Here is a 16,127-nt window from a genome sequence, read left to right as displayed (position 1 = left end):
GTTGGGGAGTTAAGCAATGCGAGCAGGGGCATTGATGCTTTTGAATTATGGTGCTGGAGGAGACTCTTGAGATTCCATGGACTGCAAGAAGATCAAACCTCTCCATTCTTAAGGAAACCAGCCCTGAGTGCTCACTGGAAGGACAGATCCTGAAGCTGAGGCTCCAATACTTTGGCCACCTCATGAGAAGAGAAGACTCCCTGGAAAAGACCCTGATGTTGGGAAAGATGGAGGGCACAAGGAGAAGGGAATGACAGAGGACGAGATGGTTGGATGGTGTTCTCAAGGCTACCAGCATGAGTTTGACCAAACTGCAGGAGGCAGTGGAAGACAGGAGTGCCTGGCGTGCTCTGCTCCATGGGGTCACAAAGAGTCGGACATGACTAAACGACTAAACAACAACAAAGCTGGGGCACAGCCCCTAGTCATAGCATACATGGGTATTGTTTTGAGGCAGTGCTGAAAATCTGTTTCTTTGGATGTCACACCATTCTCAAGGTAGGATTTTACACAGTCAGTTAGCTAGGTGGATTGTAACAGTTTTCCACTTGATAAAACTGTACCCATCACCCCCCCCCCCGCTCAGTGTTATCTTAGATAGGCCATTTTCACTCTCTGAAGTTAGGTGATGAACTGACACAATCTGTGATTGTCAGACTGTGATAAGATTCAAAGAAATTGCCATGTGATTATTGCAGTTTATCCCATGGAAAACCAAGTTTGATCGCATTGGCTGATCATGTGAATTTTGTTCTCTAAGCGTCTTTCTGCCTTTGCCCCTTCTTTTCATCCACAACGCTGTCTTTTCACCAGTTGTTAGAAATGTATAATTGTTGAGCTGCATGGCCATCTAATCTGGCCCCTGACTCAGTGTGTGATATTTGTAATGGCAGCTAGGGGTGGAGGAGGAATTAAAGTCAGTTCACATTTAAAAGCAAACCTACCTAATCTGCACTTTCTGAAACAATTTTCAAACCAATCCTCAGCTATTGTTTGAAATTTGCCCTTTCCCAAACTTTGCAGTATGACAGCCTTTTGAGAATTTGAAGATGACTAAATCTTCTCTTCTCCAGGACAGGATCTGTTGATTGCAGATACCAATTAAGGAGTATACCAATTAATGGATGACGTTTCCCCCACCTTGGAAGAATGGCAGATGAAAGTGATAGACTATATGGAATTGGCGGAAATGACTGGCAGAATCCGCGACCAGGGAGAAGAGTTGGTGGAAGAAAATTGGAAGAAATTTAAAGACTATCTGCAGAAACACTGTAAAATTAATGAATGTTAAAATGATGCAGGATTGAAATGAGATGGTTTTAGTAACAAAATTAAAAGAATATGCAAAAAAGGATTGATAATTAGATGAAAATATGATGTTTAAAATGTTAAGATTTATAATTAAGATAAAAACAAAGAGGGAAAGGATTTGCTGAATTAACTATGTGAACTGGAATACAAAAAAGGGAGGTGCGAGGAGGTCAGGAAACGAGTAATTGAAATATAAGACATGAAAAGTTTGATTTGTTTTTAATTGTTTTTTATTTTTCACATATTTTGTACTTTTCTCTGTATTTTTGTATCTTTTTTCTTTGTCTTTTTTATTTTTCCTTTCTTATATTGTAATTTTCTTTGTTTGTAAAATCTCAATAAATATCTTTTAAAAAAAATTTAATGGATGACATTTCCATTAATTGTATGGGGTGTTAGGGGGAGGGGTAGTACCTCTGGAGGGGACACATCCTGCTCCTTCTGGGGTAGTTTGACCATCTTTTTGTCCCAACTCAGCTCTCAGGAGTCAAGAAGGTGGTTTTTGCAGGTGCTGTAGAGGGAAGTGAGAGGCAGTTGGGGCTTGTCAACCTGGGAAGGTAGCCCATGTTGAAGGAAAACTCTAATCCTAAACCTCTGCTGCTTTGTGGGATATCTTTGGAAGAATGTAAGGCTAAGGAGTAAACTCTACACAAATCCAGAGTGGTGTGCTGAATATGGTTGGGTGACGCCTTATATGCCACCTTCCAGCAACCCCTGCACCAAGATGGCGTCAAACATATTGCTCTGCTTTCTTTTGGACCAAGAGGGGGGCCTTGTCATCTGGGCAGCCCAGGGCCTCCATACATTGCCCATGTTTGCGACCTGAAGAGGTCACTTGGTTGCTGCTAATGCAGCAGTTTGACTTCACCCCTGGAGACACACTCCATAGTCTCCCAGGACTCAGATGCCAACAACAACCACCATATCAACAGCCATTACCTATCATGGAAATGGAACCTCCAATTCCAGAAGCAGTATATTTCTGAATTTGCTGGAACAGAGGATAAAATAAAGAATCTGGATGGCTAATATTGGGTTTATCATGGCTGTGCTGGCTGGAGCCGATGAGAGTTGCATTGCAAAAGAACTGAAGGGCACCAGGTTGGATAAGACTGGACTCGATGGAATTTGTTTGATGTGATAGGCTCTCCTTGTTTTTTTATGATGATTTTACCTATTTTTCCCTACTTACTTGATAGACACAGAGATAATGGCATTTGTGTATTGACTTTTACTAAATGCCTGTGAAACCTTTGCGCACTGAAAAAATAATCAGCTATGGCATATGCTGTTATACTCAGTTCCCTCTCCCCACCAAGCTATATAATTAATAACCACTTTACTTTCCAGAACACTTGCTTTAACAGTGATAAACACTTAATCAGTGTCAACTTTTCAATTTCCTTAATCCTTGAATATCCTTATATCTCATCCATACCCCCCACAGGAAACTAAAGAATCTCCCACTCCCCTTAACACACAACACACCAGTTTATCGGGTTTTTCAGAGTATCAGTTTAATGGTTACCTTAGAAAAGGAAATATAATGATGGAAGCCTGGCTGTACGGTTGATATATTGCAAGGAGGTTTCGCCCGTGAATTCCAAATAGGAGTAACATTTTTTCAAATATGTATTGTCAAAGCCATTTTCTCTCCAATAACACTGCACATAAAATTTTTACAAGTGTAATGGCTATTTTACTTGCAGTTAAAAAGTGCATACAATTGCAATACATCAGCTGTTGTTAAAATGACATGAGGGAATATATATGGTGTATTTTTACTCATCATATTTCAGATTTCTTTACTGTCAGTGTTTCCCGGTTAAAAAACAGACTATTAGTAAGGGATGATGGCAGAGGGAGGGAGGGAGTGCCAAAAATATATTCTGGGGATTTTTGTTTTCCAGCTGATGAATGCCGGCCTGTAGATAGATGTTTTGCATACAGAGCATCTGGAAGCTACATCTGGGCTTTAAATACCCATGAAGCCATGAAGTTTACTGGGTGACCTTGGGACAGTTACTGCCTTTCAGCTGAACCTACCTCACAGGGTTGTTGTGGGGATTAAATGAGGCAGGGGAGAGCCATGTGCTCCACCTTGAGCTCATTGGAGAAAAAGGTGGTTATAAATGCAGTAAATAAATAAGTAAACCTTAATATGTTTGCCAGAACAATCCAATGGAGGTCATAAGAGGAACCTGCTGCATCAGGCCAGTGGACTGTTTTCATAGCGGTCAACCAGATGCCTCAGTTGGCAGCCCACCAACAGGACCTGAGAAGAACCACACTCTCTCCTCCTGCAGTTTCCATCAATAGTAGAGGTAGAACATAGCTATCAGGTTGGGTAGGACAGTAAGTTAGTTGCACAGGAACAGCCACCTTTCCTAACTAAGGTGAGGATGGCTAACTCTTGGTCCAAGGGCCTGCTGTGGTTCTCCCCAAAAACATTTGGGGACAGATAGTGCATAGTTAAACTATGGAACTCATCCCCACAGGAGGCAGTGATGGCCACCACCTTCAATGGCTTTAAAAGAGGATTGGACAAATTTATGGAGGAGAAGGCTTTTGATGGCTGTTAACCACAATGGCTATGCTCTGCCTCTACAGCTAGAGCCAATAATTCTTCCCATTACCAGTTGAGGGAAACGGTGGCAGGGGAAAGCATTGTTAATCTCAGGTCATGGACAGGTTTCCCACTGGCATCTAATTGGCCAGTTGGCCAGTGTAGGAATAGGAAGGATGACTAGGTGGGCCAGCAGTTTCTTCTGATGTTCTGGTGCTTTTTCTGAATGCACTGATCTTGGTGGTGGTGACAAAAAGAGAGGCTGGAATCAAAATGGCACTGCACTGGGATGAATAGAGATATTTAAACTACTTCTGCTCAGCCCAGTGCCCTGGAAGAGTTGCAATTTACCCCATACTCCTGCTTGTCAGATCAGCCTTTTGATAAATTGGGATGGGGAAATATTGTCTCCACCTCAGCAGATGAGGAGAAGGTGATGCCAATGGACTGTCCCTCACTTAGTCCTACTTAGAGTAGACCCACTGACATGAATGAACCCAAGTTAGCCATGTCCTCAAGCAGAGGTTAATTCCAATGGGTCTACTCTGAAAACCAGTGAGTGGTATTCAACTAAGTCCTACACAGAGAAAAAACATTGAAATGAATAAACCTGTTAGCCATCTCCATTAACTTCAATGGGTCTACTTTGAGTAGGACTTTAGTTGGTTGCAGCACCATGTGTGCATGCATGGGTGTGGACTAGCAACTTTGTCATGGAAATATGCATTTTGTAGCCTGAGGAGAGTCAATAGCAGAGAATGGAAGTCAATACACCAATAAGGATTTTAAAATTTATTTTTAAAATGTCATTAAATAGGAATGAGTCTCTGTCTCCTTTGAGCAGCCTTTATGTTAAGGGGAATGTTGTTGGCAGTCATTATCTAATGTCTTAATACTAATTTTCTGTTTCTGAAGAGTGAATAGCATGATTTGTGATCTGCATAAATGATGCATATCAAGCAATATATGTATTTTTTATTATAGCATATTTGGTCTACTGGGCAGGTAAGAGTGGGGATAGCAATAGGCAATAGACTCTGCTTTTAGTTGACTATGATATACTGAAGTGTTTCATACAGTTTAAATTGTTTTAAATGCTTCTTTGTGGGAAATTATATTTTGAATGGCAGCTAATAAATATTGTTATTTACTACCCCTAACTCTGAGTGTTGAGAGACTCTGGGGTACCAAGCACTTCTCCAGGGTTCAGCATCCTTGGAATGAAGGTCAGTGGAGACTGTGGTGTCCTTAGTATATATGGGTTTGGGGTTTTTTATACCTACAACCTGAGCAGAGAATGCACCCACATACATCTTGCTTCACTTTTACGTTTCTGGGGGAGCACCAAAGTCCAGCATGGAACAGACATGTCCCTCTGTTGATATCTTTTGTCAGATCACCCTAGTGGATGTAGGAAGCAATGGACTAAGAGAGGAGGATGGGAAGGAGTTGCAAGCAAACCCATGTCTTCCAGTACCAATATTAAAATACCATTACCTCCATGCATCCCATGTCCAAGCAGTGAGATGTTTCAAAGATGCAATGCAAGGTTCGATTTCCTTTGAAAGGAGGTCACTGGAGGCATATGTCGTTGATTGATTGATTCATTCATTCATTGATTGAGTCATTCATTCATTCCTTTGATTATAGTAAGTTTATCTACATATATATACCGACTGAGCATAAGAAAATGTTGCTGGACTCCCAGCTCCCTTCCACCCTACGCATCAGGGGCACCTACAACATTGGCGCGCACCGTGCGACACCGTAATTACATCGCAGTGTGAGGTCATTATGTCATGTCACACCGTAATTAGGTCGTGGTGCAGGTACTCCAGCACAGCTGCAGCAACTGAATTGGGGACTGCGCCTCCACTCTGGGGCCTCGTGGAGGAGGCGCAGGATCCAGTCCAGTCACCACAGCTGTAACCGGAGCGCTCTGCCCGCTGCCTCTGTGTGATGCCTGCTGTGGCCTCCAGGTGCTACTCTCCACCTCCACGACTGGGGTCTGCACCTCCGCAGAGGCGAAGAAACATGGAGGTGATATGTGGCAGGTGGCAGTGTGCAGAGGTGACTGTGGAGGCTGCAGTGGTGGGTGGGGGCAGAGGCCGGAGGCCGGGCACCCACAAAAAAATTATGTGGGTGGCCGGGCACCCACAACCCCCTGGGGTTGGCATGCCTGCTACCCAGGTTGGCCAATAACTAAGGATGATGTATAATCTGTCCAACAACATCTAGAAGGTGAAATGTTCCCCATCCCTAGTTCACAGCATTAAAACTCCATTATCCTTCCCCATTAGGCTTCCTGGCAGGGAAACTTTGGCACTTTCACACTTTTTGAGAGTTTTTCACAAAACTAAAACTTGCATCAGACTAAAACTCAAAAGAACTGAAACTTTTCTAAAGAGAAATGACTCCACCTTCACCTGTTGAAGAATTTCACACCCTCCACCCAGAGAATATATTTTGCAAAATGCACCCTATCAACTGGTTAAGCATTTAAATGTAGAAGACACACAATTCCCAAGGTACAATGATGCTAATTTTGAAATCCTTAAGATGGAAGGTTCAGAATTATCAGCACCCAAGCAAAACTTCAGCTCTCACTCTTGGGAGTCGGGTACAGAGAAAACAACAGCCAGTTTAGTTTTTGTGAGAACCTTCAGGCATCATAGAAAATTGGAAAGGGGGTGGGGAAGCATGTTAAAGTCAGGAAGGGATTTAATATTATGTTATCTATCACTGGAAGCCAAAGCTGGGGATGAGCAGGACATTTGCGCAAGGGAATCTGTACAGCAGAAATGTTGTATCACAAGCAGAAAATAGCCAGATCAAATCCAGGAGCAGATTCCAGCTGGGATGAAGTAAACACATACTTTTGATTGAATACATGTCCGTTGGGAGAGTGGGGCTGGGGATGCTTTGGGACAGGAGGTAGAGCTGTGCAAAGAGAGTGGATAAATTGGAATGGTCATCTGGTCTGAACAGAAGATACTATGAGCCAGAACTCAAAGAAAGGTGCAACTTCACTTTTGCAGCCCCCCCCATTGGTGGATTGGGCCCATCAGAACTGGTGGAGCAGGAGGTAGGAGGACGGATAGTCACAAGCTTTTTTACTACTTCATAGAGTGGTTTAATAATCCCTCTTCCCAGGGAACTCTGGGAATTGTAGTTCTGGGTCCCCCTAACAACTCTCAGCACCCTTAACAAACTACAGCTCCCATAATTATTTGGGAGAAGTCATGACTGTTTAAAGTGGCATCATAGTGCTTCGAACATATGGTATGAATGTGGCCTAAAATCTAGACTTAGAATGCCAATACAGTAGGCAGCAGTTGGCACTGCATAACTTTCATGGCTATCTTTTAACACCCTTGGGGTGGTATGAGGATGGAAATGGGGGCACCAAACAGATGCTCAGTCGATAAGTTTTGTCTGTTTGTCTGTGCCAGGCTGTATTCGCCTTCCCCTTCTACCTTTGATGTCTGCAAGCATCCCGGTCTCTTGCCAACATCTGGAGTCGAAAGTCTAAGATTCTGCCTTAATCTTGTTCTGCATCGCTCTTGACAAGCATCATCTGATTGATTGCCAGGGAGTTGGCCCAGAGAGACTTGGATTGATAGTCCAGCTGCTATAATGTTATATTGCTGTCTAGCGGGCTGGGTGACTGCTTGGCACATCTTTCTGACTCTCTGTGCCACCTGAAATATATAGATTGGAACTCTGAAACTTGCAAGGGAAGGCTAATTTTCCATTTCACCTTGACCAGGTCCCTTTTGAGCACTAAAATATGCATTTTGAGGGAAGCATTTCGGCGACTTAAGAGCCAGCCCTCCACAAGAGACTGTGCTCTAGCTTACCTCACTTAAAATGTGTGCTGCTTTTTCAGGGGAAGGGGATTCTGATATGTCTCCAGCATATGGTAGCCATTTAATGCATCCCCCAAAAATATAGGACAAAAAGACTGCATAGATTTGCATGTGCTAATTTATATATACAGATGCAAATTTGGAAATAGTTGCTATAATTTAAATAAAAAATATTGGGGAAGACTGTGGCCAAGTAATCTCAATCTACTGCTCATGGTTGATGGACAAGGTCCCTCTTAGAGTTCTTTATCTTTCAACTAGACTTGGACTTAGACTGGACAGAGGACACCTTCAAATACAGGAGCTTCATCTGTAAAGCAGAACATAGGATCACTCTGTTCCAGCAGCCATCTTCATCAGTGATTATTGTTCTGCTAAGCCAGGGATGGGGAAACTGGAGTTTTCCAGATGTGCCTGGACTACAACTCCCCGTCACCCTAAACCATTCCCATGCAGGTTGAGCTGATGGCTTTGGATTTCCACAAGTCCCCCATTCCTATGTTACCTTTTCGCTCCCTTATATGCTCCTATTATCCAAAAGCATTGCACTCCATGCTGGCATGAAGTTATTTGTTATTGAGCACCATTATCCTGTATGGTCACCCTCATTTTCTGTACTTTATAGGAAATGTCTGCACCTTTTAAAGAATAATAGCCCCCTTTTGAATGCTGATTTAGAGAGTAAAGGTAAAGGGACCCCTGACCTTTAGGTCCAGTAGTGGCCAACTCTGGGGTTGTGGCGCTCATCTCACTTTATTGGCCGAGGGAGCAGGAGTACAGCTTCCGGGTCATGTGGCCAGCATGACTAAGCCACTTCTGGCAAATCAGAGCAGCGCACGGAAACACAATTTACCTTCCCTCCAGAGTTGTACCTAATTATCTACTTGCACTTTGAGGTGCTTTCAAACTGCTAGGTTGGCAGGAGCAGGGACCGAGCAACGGGAGCTCACCCCTTCACGGGGATTCGAACCGCCGACCTTCTGATCAGCAAGTGCTGGGCTCTGTGGTTTAACCCACAGCGTCACCCACGTCCCTTAGAGGGTTCCATTTAGAGAGTAGAACATAATAAAAACACCACTGGATCAGCACCAAGGTCTACCTTGCTCAGCATTCTGTTCCCACAGTGGCCAAACGATGCCTATGAGAGGACAGGCATGGATGCAGGATGAGAGCTTTACAGCTCTCTGCTGCGGCTGGAATTCTGTGACATACCTCCTCTGATACTGGAATTAATATATAGCCACCACTACCAGTAGTCATTGACAGCCTTAACCTCCATCTCCTTTTAAAGCCATTCAGGTTGATTGTCCTCAATACATCTTGCAGTAGCAAATTCCACAAGAATTATGCACTGTGTCAATCAGCTCTTCCTTTTTTCTAGCCTGAATCTTGCACTATTCAGTTTCATTGAATGACTCCAGGTCTGAGAATTATGAGAGAGGAAAAATGTCTTCATATTCCTTGCCTAATAAGGAATGGTTGAGGGAGTTGGGTATGTTTAGCTGAAAGAAGAGAAGACTGATAGTTGATACAACAGCCATCTTCAAATAACATAAAGGGCTGTCACATGGAAGGTGGAGCAAGCTTGTTTTCTGTTGCTGCAGCAGCAGCAGCAGGTAGAACTCAAATTAATGGATTCAAATGACAAGATAGAAGAATCTGACCAAGCAGTAAAAGCTGTTCTAGTCCAATCCCCTGCAATGCAGTAATCACAGCTAAAAAAATCCCTGACAGATGGCCATCCTGGTAAAGCACCTCCAAGGAAGGAGACCTTCTAAGATAGTCCATTCCACTGTTGAACAGTTCTTACTGTTCCTAGTTTTTAGGTATCATCTCCTTCCTTGTCTTTTGAATTCATTGATTGGATGGAACTGAACACACGTGATGCAGAAAACTTACACACAGGGGAGTTGGAGTGAGTGTGGATGGGGCATTGAGTGCAATACTGGTGAGTACACCCCAATGTTTCCTGCTCATATTGGCATTCCCTGGCATTGCATCTGGGCTTCCATCTCTCCACAAAATCTCTCTTTCACTGTCAGCTGTTTGACTGTATGCTTCTTGCCTTACCAGAGGAACATGAAGGGCCAGCCCAAGATATCTAGCTGCTTGAGGCACCACACATACCTTTCAATATTATTTGTTCCATGCATACCATCCAACATTCCACATGAAAATAGGGACATTCTATTCAACTCCAGCTAAATCTTACATCAGCACTGGTGATGGGACAGCATCCTCTAGCAAACTGAAGGCATCAGGACTGTGGGGCACATAAAGCTCTGTTCTTCTACACTTCACTACTGCTGTTACCCACACCCCAGTTTGTGCCACCTGAGGCAGCTACCTCATTCTGCCCAATGGTTGGACATGGAAAGAGGTCCCTACATCTTTATGCCCCCTTTCAAGTAAAGATGGTGGATATTTTTTCAACCTGCTGACCAGATTGTCTTCCGATACAACTTTTCAGGGACCACATGATAGTTGTGGGTGGACTCAAGGGCAAGAGTGGGTGAAGCAAAAAATGCCCATGTCAGCTTTTCAGTAGTGGAGCCTAATTTCTACACACAAAAGCTCCTCTACCAAGGCCAACAAGAGGGCACTTTCCAGCCACACAAAAACCCTCAAGCAGTGTATGAAGTGGGGCTGGTGAGAGGAGCTTCCTGGAGAGTGCATGTGGCTGAGAAGGATGTGTGGTTTTTGGAAGATGCCAAGGACCAGATGGAGAAGCCTGGAGGGCTCCCCCAAGCCTGACCTTCACACCTCTGCTTTTGGACCTTGAGCATGATTGAGTATCTCCTTACATGAGCTAAATATCGAGGCAAAACTGGCCTTGCATTTCTGTCTTCAACTTTGCAAAAAGAAAGAAAGAAAAAAAACATATGCAGGCAAAGAAAGACTTTTTAAAACATCCTGCTGAGCAACTAATGGCAATAATGACAGAGTGAATATCCAGAGCAGCTTCTTTTCTTTCTGCTCACAGCCGATTTCTCCAAGCGTCTCCGCGATTACTTTCTCACCCCTTCGAGAACGGCGGCTACAGCACATTACCATCCTCCTATGATTAGCCAGTGCAGAAAGGAAAGGAGATGAAGAAGGCCTAATTCCCTTGGAGGACAGCGTTTAGTGGCTGTCTGGTCGGAGATATCATGTAATTGCTGCATTGCGAGGAGATTAGCAGGGGGAGGGAATTGATTCGAGTGAGGTGAAGTTTCACTCAGCTATCAGTCACCAGATGGGTTCTAGTTTCTTTTATTATTTTTTAAAATTTTATTTATTTTTTTTTTTAAATAATATTTATTAAGATTTTCAGAGATACAGAAAGAAAAAGAATAGAATACATTCAAAGCCTTCTTTTCAAACACCCTCTTTCCGGGACTCCCTCCTTCCCCCACCCCTACCATATTCCCCTATCATATTGTTGGCTCCACAAGTTCTCAGTTCTAATTAAAACTTAATTTGTTTAAACCATTATTCAAATTTAAATTTAAAATTATTCAGTCCTCACCAGTACCCTTAATAAAAGACAAGAGTTCTCTCCCCAGGGCCCACCCCCTTTCCATTCCACAATTTCCCCTTTTTTTTTAGTGATAAAGACACCTCACACAATAAAGAAATAAGAAACAAGAAATAAAAAGTATAGTAAATGAAAAAAAGCCAATTCAAAAAATAGTTGACAAGCCTTTGGATTCTAGTTCTCCCCCCCCCGTCCCCGGTTTAATTTCCCCCTGACCACTAATCCATATTGTCTGCCTGGAATTCTTAAAGTCCATAAATCACATTTTCCCCCCGATTCCTTGCTGGCTTTTTTCTTTTTATAATTATTTTTAAAGTTATTTTTAAACCATTTAATTTCCAATCTTTAATAAAGCTCCCCCCATTGTTCTTTCCAAGTTGTAGTCCAGTTTCCTCTTGTTCCGCTGCCAAAACGTTCTAATTCAGAAGTTTAGTAGGTCTGCAGGGATTATTGTTATTCAGGAACAAAAACATACGTTCAGTCCCTTCCTTTCTTCAATAGAAAATTCTATTGTTTAGCTAAACACCCTGTAGACACAATATTGTTTCCGTTTCGCAGCTTTCCCAGAAGATAACCAGTCCTGTAGAATTCCAATGGTATTTTTCCACTTACGACCTTCTTTGTAATGTCCCGAAACTCCTCTAGGGGGATTGTTGTAACTTTGTTTTCTCTAGTCCAAAAGTCCGATTGTTATCCATGTTTTCGCCATTTTATATCCAAGTTTTGACAAATTGTAACAAATTGTAGCAAAATTAACCAGCAAAGTCCTCATAATCAAGTCCTCTTTAAATTTCGGACTTTGACAGCTACTTTGACAGCTGTCAAAATCTCCTTCGCTTTTCGCCAGGCTCTCTCCTCAATCACCCCGGTTCCCAGGGGGGGGGGTTACGTTTTCCTTCTCCCTCAATTCTTCCTCCAGCACAGCTCTTGTAGTTTCCCATCGTGGAATTCTTAGTTCTTATCAGCAATTCAATTCTTTTTGGACCTTGGTTTCCCAGTCCTTGTTTTGGAAGGTTTACAGTAGGGAGGGGGACTGACTTCCTTTTTGGATCCCCCCCCCCGCTCGTATCAAATCCGAAAAAAAAATTCTTTTTTTTCTCCTTTTAAACCCGGTTTCCAAATTACTCACGGGTTGTTGTTACAAATCCGAATTCTCAATGGAAGAAGTCAGCGCTCTCCGCCGGATGGCATGCGGCTTCGCTCGGCAGGGATAGCAGAGGACTCAAAGCACCACGCTTCTCCCCGGCACCCGATCCGTAGCCTTTAAAAAGGCTCCTTCACGAGTCGGGAGGGCGCTAGCAGTGCCAGCCGAGTCTCCATGTCCACGGCCTCCGTGGCCGTGGTTTTTAAGGGTCCCCGCGTCGCCGATGCGGTAGGACCCAGCCCCTGCCGAGCAGGCTCCCTCCGGAGCTCGGAGGGAGTCCGCCATTCGGCGATGGCGCCAACCCGGAAGTCTATTATTTTTTTTTTTTTTTTTTTTTAAATTTTAAATGCTAGTCACAGAAGGCAAGGGCTAGAAGAAACTCAGGCTGAGCTCCATCCACAGTCTTTTACAGTGCAACCTGGGCTTGCAATACGAACAGGAAGAACATGGAGATGTATACCAGGTCTGACTCTTCATCCATTTGGTACACTGTTATGATTGATAGACAGTCCTCCAGGGGTTGCAGAAGATGTCTTCCCCATTAAATGCTATCTGATTCTAAGATGTTCTGCATGGAAGGAGTGTTCTCTGCCTTTGAGCTGTGGGTGCAAACAGACCTAGGGAGCTGCTTTATATCTGGTGAGATGATCTGTCCATTTCTCCCAGGATTAAGAATATCAGGATAAGACCCATCTAGGTCAGCATCTTGTTTTCACCATGGCCAACTATGAGAAGCCCACAAGCAGAATCTGAGCCTGCTTTTGACACCTTTATATTTTTTGCCAAGCATGTAAAACTGAATGAACACAAGTGAACTCTGCATAAATTGCAAGTTCCCTGTATAGAAAATGCATTTCTGCTCCCCAAATCAAAGAAATGCACCACAAAGAGGAATGTGCTGATGTCTCCCTGGGGAGATCACCACAGGAGATCATCAGTAGGTCAGTGAAGCTTCTGAGAAGATTCCCAAGTGACAGAAACTGGCAAAATCTAAAATATGATGGAAGGGTTTAGAAGGTGCTCAGTAACCAAAAATAAGAACAAGGGAGAGGAAGTTGGAGAAAGGTTGGATGCCTTTAATCATTAGAAAGCTGCTATGGAAGAATTAGATTGATACTTTTTAAATATAATTTGACCATTTACCACGTGGGTGGAATGCACAGTTCATTTAAAGCAACCATTTTATAAGGTAAAAAAGGTAAAGGTAAAGGTACCCCTGCCCGTACGGGCCAGTCTTGCCAGACTCTAGGGTTGTGCGCTCATCTCACTCTATAGGCCGGGAGCCAGCACTGTCCACAGACACTTCCGGGTCACGTGGCCAGTGTGACAAGCTGCATCTGGCGAACCAGCACAGCACACGGAACGCCGTTTACCTTCCCGCTGGTAAGTGGTCCCTATTTATCTACTTGCACCCGGGGGTGCTTTCGAACTGCTAGGTTGGCAGGCGCTGGGACCGAACGACGGGAGTGCACCCCGCCACGGGGATTCGAACCGCCGACCATGCGATTCTAGGCGCTGAGGTTTTACCCACAGCGCCACCCGCGTCCCATTGTATAAGGTAACAAACCTAAAATAATAAATAACCCACACTAATCTTAAAATAATAACGAGACTTGTTCACATGTTCCATTGTGTCCAGGTACAAGCTGCCTCTACACATGTGCAAGTGTTTGTATGAAGGAGTGTGCACTTATTGATTTGTGCAGCTGTTGTGAACACAGATACTCAGACTCTGACCTGTGTTTCACCGGTACAGTGGTATCTCGGGTTACATACGCTTCAGGTTACATACGCTTCAAGTTACAGACTCCACTAACCCAGAAATAGTACCTCGGGTTAAGAACTTTGCTTCAGAATGAGAACAGAAATCGTGCTCCGGCAGCGCGGCAGCAGCGGGAGGCCCCATTAGCTAAAGTGGTGCTTCAGGTTAAGAACAGTTTCAGGTTAATAACAGACCTCCGGAACGAATTAAGTTCTTAACTCGAGGTACCACTGTATTCAGCACACCCAGTGCCGGATTTATGTATAAGCTAAACAAGCTATAGCTTAGGGCCCCACTCTCTTGGGGGCCCCCAAAAAAATTAAAGGGAAAAAACTGGATGTACATTTCCAGACTATAAGATGAAATAAAATAAAACCTACATACAGCAACAGTGTTTTGTGTTGTGTGGGCTCCTATGATGTAAGTAATGGGCCCCGCCTGCTAGCCTGCTCCCTGAAATAACACTGGTTTGCCCATTTCTATATATAGGGTGCCTACATTCTGCATGGACTTGGCATTTTGCATGGACTTTTCAACAATTACTTTGATAAAATACGTATTTTGTTATGTGCAAATGGCTTTAGATACTTATTAGGTCCATAAATTACCATAAAACATATATTAAAGAACAAAACAACAACAACAACAACAACAACAACAACACAGTAACAATTTGTTGTTGACAAAGGACAGCTGGACATATAAAGGGCCCCATTACCTTCAGTAGCTTAGGGCCTCATCAAACCTAAATCCGGCCCTGAGCATAGCACATGAAGAAGCCTACATTGCTGCTCTTTCAGATCCCTTATTCTGAAGCTGTTAACAGCTATTTATGTCACCACTAACAGCTTGAACTTGGACCTGAAATGTACTAGAAAACACAGAGCAGAAGGTGGCATTTTAGCCTCATAACAGCTTTGTGAGGCAGGATAGGTTGAAATCTGGTGGTTGACAAGCAATAATTTGAACCCGAGTCTAAGTTCCTCTCATTTCCATTATACCTTGTTCTCTTTCAGCCACTATGGTTTTCCCAAAGCCTTGTCTCTTGCAGAGTGAGATGTGACTGGAAAAGGTAGACATTTAGTGCAATGCAACCCTTTTAGAACCTCACCTGCCAATTTAGTGCCATAGCGACAAAGTTAAGTTTTGGGCGGTTAAAATTACACAGTGTGAACTTTTAATTTAACTGATCTCAGCTGCTGCTGAGTGGCCTCGACTAAATAGGCAGTTTTGCTTGGCATATTTGAGTATTTTTAGAAACTTGAGCGGTGAAAAGTACATGGTAGCAAGACACTTCCCCTGTTGGAAAGAGAGAAAGAAGATCACATATAGGGTTGATGGGGGATTGAACTCAAATGTACTCTATGTCAAGGGCTGTAGCCTGAGACAGGAGTAGAAATAGTTGATCGTCTAATCTTCTGCCTATGACTGCTGTGGACGGTATATTTTGTAGTGCAGGAGCTCATAACGACAGCCCCCGGAACCACACCACAAAGGAGAGTAAAAAATGCAGGCAGCCATGGAATTTCCCCCGGAAGAAAATTATGAAATAATTTCTATTACAGAGAAAGGACCAGGGAGAGATTGAGATTTTTCAGTTTAGGGATAACAGACTTGCATGCTCAGAAGCACAACACAGCAATAACGATAATGGTGATGATGATGATAACAACAACAACAACAACTAAAAAAAAGAACAACAAATTAGGCATATAAATATGAAATTATTATTTTTTTCTTTCCCTTCATTCCAGATCACATAAGAGCATGTTCTACATATAATAAACAAATACTCTAGGCCTGGAATGTTGCAATCTTTGTTCATTGTGATGTATATGTAATAAAACTATGTAATATCATCTGGTGTGCCATCTTCTTGGATGGGTCTTATTGATGTGTTATTCTTTCCCCATTGTGACAATGTTCCACAGGGATTACTATGTCAATATTAAGGTCAT

Source organism: Podarcis raffonei, chromosome 8 (genome assembly GCF_027172205.1).
Source record: "Podarcis raffonei isolate rPodRaf1 chromosome 8, rPodRaf1.pri, whole genome shotgun sequence".
NCBI classification, from domain to species: Eukaryota; Metazoa; Chordata; class Lepidosauria; order Squamata; family Lacertidae; genus Podarcis; species Podarcis raffonei.
This window is presented reverse-complemented; position numbering follows the sequence as displayed.